At 42.4% G+C, this 7,839-nt stretch overlaps 1 pseudogene; it reads left to right on the top strand.

Annotated features, from left to right (window-relative positions):
* Positions 1-111: 111 nt before the first annotated feature.
* On the top strand, positions 112-366 carry LOC111726968 (annotated as a pseudogene).
* The last annotated feature ends 7,473 nt before the right edge of the window (positions 367-7,839 follow it).

Genomic DNA, 7,839 nt, shown 5'->3' with positions numbered 1-7,839 from the left:
CCAACATGTACAGAATATGCTGTAAATATTTTATAAAATTTTATAACGAACATTTTGTAAATATAGATACATTTAGTTCTTCACCCACTCGAGTACTGCCACACCACCATTATGGACACCAGCCACCTGCAGCCTATCAAGCTGGCAAGGGTCACCAAGGTGCTGGGCAGGACTGGCTTACAGTGACAGTACACGCAGGTACACATAGAATTTATGGACAACACAAGCTGCTCCATCATTCTCAGTGTAAAAAGCTCCGTGTGCGAGGGTAACCTGCCCACCCTGTTAGAGTCAGAGTGAGAAGCTCTGAGGCTGCGCTGTACTTGGCTGGGTCCTAGATGTCAGGGTTGTGACCACTTGGCTTAACTGAGATGATGTACAAATGTTAAATAAAGCGTTTGTATTATCTGTTTTAAAAAAGATACATTTAGCTACAATTTCCCATTTTCCATATAAATGGCAACTTTATGCATGACCTCTGGGGCACCCTCTATGAACAGCTCATACGTCCCCTGTGTCTCTGGTGCACAGCACACACTTGCTCCGAGAAGTCTCCATGCCCCACCCAGGCTTCATATCCCATGGGAGTGAATTTAATTTGACAAACTACACATAAGAAGACCATGAGTGATGATCCAAGTGGGAAGCAATGTTTGAAAATAGGACAAACTGATACATCCAAATGAAAATCAGCACTTCAATTCTTTCTGTAGTGACAATATTTTAGAAACCACAGCTGGCAGTTCCTAGAAACCTGCCCTTTCACACCCGGGTGTTAGCATCAACTCAGACATAACATAAAGGTTTAAACTAATGTGAATTTATTTCTTCACAGCACCCCTGCTACTTAAAACTCATTAAAGTTTAAAAACAAAACAACTCAGAGCCTGATGTTAATTAACAGAACCACTTCCTGTAAATAGCTACTTGTTAGATCAAATTTAATTGTTTGGTCTATTTTTACCCAAAACATTGCTATTTACATTTGAACAGTCAAGCCTTTTATCTGTTTATTTTAGCCTTTTCCCTAGTGGCTGTGCCACTCTCTGACGTGAAGCTGTAGCCCTTCCACACTTCGTCCTGAAGCAGACTCCACCTTGTCCTGGGTCAGGTCACAGCAACCAGCAGGAGAAGCATCTGAAGACAGGAAACTTAACAGTTGTGTGGATGCTGGACCAGGTAGGCAGCTTTTAGTCTGAATGAACGATATGCTTCTGACTCAGGCTGTCAGGGCCTGCTGATTTCCTCCTGTATTGTGTAAGTCCTAAAAGTCAGGTTCAATATTATATGCTGCCCTGACAGCTGGTAAAATTGGGAGGGTTAGCCCTCCTCAGCTCTTCTGGATAAGGGTTCCCATTTTCTCAACCCTGCATGTCACCAGTACCAGGTATAGCCCCTCATTATCCATTAACATGGAGCTTCAGTTCACTTCCAGCCCACAGGAAATTCCTACGAGCCAGTTACACCCTTCTGTGGAAACCCGTGCACCCCATCCTCCTGCTGTTGCCGATTAGGCCTCCTTGCAGCCCCTGCTTAGCTACCCTGTTCCTGAGCGCAGTCCCAGCACAGAGCAGGTGGTTGATTGATGCTGTTAAATGGACTAGAATCTTTGCAGTTAGTCCTTTTGTTTGGTCAGGGAGTGGATGTATAATACTACCTTCTTGCTGCACTTCACTGCCAACATTGTCCCACGGTTTCAGCAGCCCTGACTCTCCTTTCTTTTACTGCTTTTGGATTTTGTTTTCGCGAGTGGTTTTGTTTTCCATGAGAGTTTTCTCTGATACAGGTTTCTTCTGAAATGCAACCTTTCTTTTACTACAACAGTCATTCCCTCTCAGCTCCACAGAGCGCCTCTTATCCACTTTCTAAAAGCCCCCTCTTGTGCCAGGCCCCATTAGTCATCCCAAAACTCACACAAACGTCTTGGGGGAACACCTGTTATCGAATCTTTCTCAAAAACTAGGAAAAAGCAAAACGTGTGGTAAGATGAGTTATCCTGAACAAGTTGACAGAGTAATTCGGTTTTGACCTGAGAGTATAGTGGAAATGCGTTAGGACCTTTTTTGAGGTAGGGTCAGGGGCTCAATTGAGTAAAATCTTGATGTGGTGGGCAACATTATATATTCTTGTTTTGCAGTCAAATAATTAGTAACTTTATAACATCTCTTTAAAATTACAAAATATATTTTTCTCTTCGTGGTTTTTGCGGAGCCATAGATTATTTTTTTCTGTATATAAAGGTAGAGAACCTAGAGCATTAAAAATAAAATGTCTTTAATTGCATTAATGTACTAAGCTATGATTTAATTAAAAAATAAATAAAATTTCTACCCATGCTATCTGCATTAAAATACAGCTGTTTCTCTCATTATATCTGCTTAGCCCACGGCATTTCTAATCTCCATCTCTTGTTCCAGCTTGTTTGTTTCTATACTGGCCTGGGAAAACACAGGGCTCAGTAAATTGTAATCACAGTGGAAATTCCCAGAAGAGACTGGCCCCAAACTAGTTTTAAAATGGGAAGAAAACCACTGTGTGCTCAGGCTCCTGGATTACTTGGTTGATTTATGGTTCCACACAGAAGCAGGTTATCTACATTTCAGACTGTATTATTGACTCAACTCAATTTAGCACCCTGCTTGTCTGTTGAGTTGGTGATATTGGACGAAGGTATTTTTCATGATGGTTAAGGTGGCCGGCTGAGAGCCCGGCTGCCTGTGCCCTTGCTGTGTAGCCTGGGCTTGATGCTTAGCTTCTTGAATGCCTACTTTCTTCGAGTGTAAAATGAAGTGTAAAAATAGGAAACCTACACCTTTGGTTCATTAAGAAAATTCAATGGGTTTATGTCCGTAACATGCTTGGGACTTTGCCTATCTCTGTGGAAACACTTTCTAAAGGTTAGTCAAGAAAATCATCACTATTACCAGGGCCCAAGCTCCCAAGGGCTGCAATGTTGGAAAGTTAAGATCTCCTATTGCAAAGCAGCTCATTTGGTTAAAAACAACAAAACCTAAAGGAACCACAGGAACCACGAGTGACACAGAAGGCGGGCCTGGAGGATACAGCCATCAGTGAAGCCCCAAACACAGCTCATGATGACTTTCTGGACGACTGAAGCTACAGTGACTCTTATTCTTTAAAGTCCTCAGAAATACCAAACATAGCTTGGAGACATTTTACTGAATGTTGAATGTGACAAGCTCTCATGGCATCAGCAGTGAGAGCCAGACACTCATGAGATGAACTTGAGTTTATGGTAAAGAGAAGCAGGGGTTTTACTATAAGGCAGTGGCAACGTGGCCACATAAAAGGTCAGTGCATTCTCAGAATCAGCAGTAAAGCTTACGCGTCAAGGCCAGCCTGGCCCCCCATCTGCCCTGGTCCTACCATGGAGGAGCCACAAAGTGATGCTCCTGGTGCTCCCAGCACCACAGTACTAAAGGGCTGCATGTTTTCTGTGGGAAAGTTGGAGAAGAGAAGACAAGGGCAGAGAGGAGAGGGGAGTTGTATAAGAGCCATGTGAGCCTGTGCAGAACAGGGAGGAGGAGAAGCTACTGAGAGGAGAACTGTGGGGTACGAAACGCAGAGCAGAGAATGTGCCACTGCCTTGTGCAGTTGGCACCTGCCCCCCTGGCCTCAGGGCACGGCAGCCTCTTCCAGAGAGGCAGAAAAGGACTCCTACTCTGGTGTCAGGTTGGCGCCGTAACATCTCAATTTCTTTTCAGTTCTGACGTTGTAATTTCAAATGATCTTGTCTAGTCATAATGTGCCTTATTTTTTTCCTTCCCAGGATCTGTTTGGACGCTGGACAAGAGCACTGAGCCCAGGCCAGGGCTACCTAAGTGTCGTGACCTGTCGGGCTTCTATGGCCCTGGTCTCGGTTAGCGCAGGAAGGAACCAGGCGAGAGGCGGATTAGAAGTACAAGCTTGTGGAAGGCGGACTAGCCCTTACTTTCCGGGTAGCCCCGAGCAACCTCTGCACCAGCCTTTTATTGAGCCAGAGCAACACAGGTGAGGGGAGTAATTAACAATGACTACTTGCTGAGGGTAGTTGCAGTAAGCTACATTCTTCCTGTGGAGGAATGGCCCGAGGTCCATGCCTCAGCTGCAGATCATCTTGCTTGGATGTCATCTGGCTCTTGGCATCTCCTACACCTAGGTCTCTGTGAGAACATTAAGGGTCTCACTAGGAAATAAAACCCACAAGTCTTTATGTGGACACAGACTTTGATTTCTCTGGGGTAAATACCCAGGGGTAGAATGCCTAAGGCATATGGTAAGTGCATGCTCCACTTTTTAATAAGCCGCTAAATTGTTTTCCAAACTGGTAGTACCATTTTCCATTTCCACCAGCAGTGTATGAGAGTTTCAGTAGCTCTGCATCCTCAGCAGCTTGGGTATGGTTAGTCTTTAATTTTAGCTATTCTAATACGTATGTAGAGCTGTATCATTGTGGTTTTAGTGTTTATTTTTTTAATGACTAATAATGTAGACAGTACAGTTTTTCCTGTACTTACTAGCTATCTGTATATCTTCTTTGGTTAAGTATTCATTCAAACCTTTTGCTCATTTATATTAGGGTCATTTATTTTCTTTAAATTGAAATATTGACTGTGTGCAATGCAATGGTTCAAGCCTATAATTCTAGCACTTTGGGAGGCCAAAGTGGGAGGAGTGTTTGAGCCCAGGAGATGGAAGCCAACCTGGGGCAATGGTGAGACCCCATGTCTACCAGCTGGGGATGGTGGCAGGCACCAGTGGTCTCAGCTGCTTGGGAAGGTAAGGTAGGAGGATCTGCTTGATCTCAAGCGTTTGAGGTTGCAGTAAGCTATGATAACATTGCTGTGCTCCAGCCTGGGCAATGAAGTGACATGTATCTCAAAAAAAAAAAAACTCTTTAAGAGTTCTTTATATATTTTAGTTATAAATCTTTTATTGGATATATGTTTAGCAAGTGTTTTCTCCTAGGTGGTCACTTGCCATTTTGTTTAACAATGATTTTGAAATGGCAAAAATTACATTTTGAACTAGTTTTCTCAAATCTGTCTGATTAGATTTATCCTTTGTTCCTGTTAGGGATTTCTATGGGAAGAACGAGAAGAAAAATAAGTGTATTGTTATCTATTATGGAGTGCCAGTATTAGTACAGTCATTTAATTTGTTGATATGACATTAGTAAAAAAATTATGAAGTCTTCTTTAGTACGCTTGTCTTCTTACATAACAATAAAAGTAATTAGATTTATCAAATAGTGGTATCCAGCCAGGCACAGTGGCTCACGGCTGTAATCCTAGCACTCTGGGAGGCCGAGACAGGTGGATTCCCTGAGTTCAGGAGTTTGAGACCAGCCTGAGCAAGAGTGAGATCCTTTGTCTACTAAAAATAGCAAAACAACTAGCCTGGCATTGTGGCAGGCACCAGCAACTTGAGGAGCTGAGGCAAGAAGAATGCTCAAGCCCAAGAGTTTGAGGTTGCTGTGAGCTGTGACACCATGAGGTTCTCTATCCAGCAGGGTACAGAGTGAGACTCTGCCTCAGAAAAAAAAAAAAAAAATAGTGACAACCCACAGAGTGACTACAAAAGATGGGTCTGGTCCTCAGAGTCTGAAGTCTCAGTAAGTCTGGAGTGGTGCATCCCGGTAGCAGTGGGGGAGGGGTTGGGCTAGAGAAAATTGTAGACAGAACCAAGACAGAGCAGCTGGCTTGTGAAACACTCCATATCTCCTCCACACACCCACACACACACACACACACACACACCCCGCTTATTGGCTAGACCATGAGTTAAGGAAGAGCCTGTCCTCAGGTGAGAGCCCTGTGTAGACATATGGGATGGAAAGGCTGGATAATACCTTGAGTGACTAGAGACACCCTGGGAGATGACACAAGCTACTGGCATTGAAGCTGGTACCTAGAAGCTCTTCTCACTCCCACCACATGCTCCCAAACAGGCAACCATGGATGGCTTTCACAGATGTGTAAAGAGGAATCTCGGATCCAAGTGAGAGCACACAAAAGGGAGTTCCCAGATATTTTAGGAAAAGAAGCCGCTGAAAGTTCAATGAACAGTTAAACTGAAACCTGTTGATCAGAAAGAATAAAGCCAAGCTGAAGTAATTATTAACTTAAACTGATTGCTATCCTCAAAGAGAAACGTGAATACAGTGTCTGGCAAAAAGAATCAATCAGCACGGCTCTGTGCAGTGGCTGTAAGCCCAGTGCTTTGGGAGGCTAAGGCAGGATGATCCCTTGAGGCCAAGAGTTTGAGACCAGCTTAGGCAACATAGCATAGGGAGACCACCTCTCTACAGAAAATAAAAAATACTAGCCATATGTATGTGGTGACAAGCACCTATAGGCCCAGCTACTTGGAAGGCTGAGGCAGGAGGATCTCTTAACACCTAGAGTTCAAGTTTGCAGTGAACAATGAATGTATCACTGCACTCATCTAGGCGATGGTGTGAGACCTTATCTCTTATTTTTTTAAAAAAGGAATGAGTGTAAAACCTAAAGATAAAAAACTTTAATTTTGGTACAGTATACACAGTAGATGGCTGAAAGAACAGAATGATGCTGTTGATTTGAATTAATGAACAGGAAGATTAGACTCAAGGATATCTCAAAAGTGTATCAGTTGTAGACAGAGATGGAAAATGTGACAGAACGCTGAAGAGGAACTTAGATTCTTGTGCTTACTAAAATGGAAACACTACAGAGGCATTCTGTATTTTTTACTTGAAATTTGCAAAGAGTAGATTTGAAATGTTTGTATCATAAAATCATGGCATGTAGATGAGGTACTGAATATGTTAACTAGCTTGATTTAACCATGCCACATTGTATACATGTATCAGAACATCACATTGTACCCCATAAATGTGAAGAATTTTTATTTATCAATAAAAAATACAAAGAATTTTATTTATCAATTAAAAATGTAAAGAATTTTTATTTATCAATAAAAACTAAATAAAGAATAGATTAAGCAAACAAATAAATGAACATCTCTGTGATCTAGGGGCAGTGTTTTAATTTCTCTCTTGGGGCCTATACTACCGTGTTTCCCCCAAAATAAGACCTACCCAAAAAATAAGCCCTAGCAGGATTTCTATGCATTTGTTAAATATAAGCCCTACCCTGATAATAAGACCTAGTGATGGGTCTGGCTATGCAGCGTATCTGCATAGCCATGCCCTGCATTTCTGCACAGAGTGGTAAGGAAGACTGGAATACCTTTGATCTGCCACAGCTCCTTTCTCTGAGCCATTCGCACTTGGGTGGTGCGTGTGTGGTAACCGCGGTTGCAGGCATCCTATCGCGCATGTGTGAACAGCAAGGGGAAAGAAGTTCACACATCACTAGCGCCAGCCCCACCAACAAGGTTGGCTCCCCCTGTCCGGTTCCAGGAGAAGATGACTTAACTGTATTTGAATAAATGTAGATTGTTGTATTATACTTAATAAAAATAAGACATCCCCTGAAAATAAGCCCTAGTGTGTCTTCTTGAGAAAAAATAATATAAGACAGTGTCTTATTTTGGGGGAAACACGGTAACTGTCTGAGCCCTCTGAAAGGCAATGTCACTAGAGGTGATGTAGAGAAAAAACTTACGCAAAGAATATCTGCAGGGAAATTTCAGGTTTTGCCTTTGGCTCCAGTATAGACTTTGGACCAAAAAATAGTACAAATAGCACCCTAAAACCTACAAACTTACTCAAATAGATTTATTTTTTTTAATTCAAATTACAAAAGGAATATAAATGTTTTGCTATATGGATTGCTTTTGTAATGCTTGAGTCACTGCTATAAGTGGTGCCTATCACCCAAATTTTATATATAT

The sequence above is a fragment of the Otolemur garnettii genome, unplaced genomic scaffold (genome assembly GCF_000181295.1).
Source record: "Otolemur garnettii isolate 467f Iridium unplaced genomic scaffold, OtoGar3 scaffold00088, whole genome shotgun sequence".
NCBI lineage: Eukaryota > Metazoa > Chordata > Mammalia > Primates > Galagidae > Otolemur > Otolemur garnettii.
Note: the sequence above shows the minus strand (reverse complement) of the source record. Positions and strands in the feature narration are given on the sequence as shown.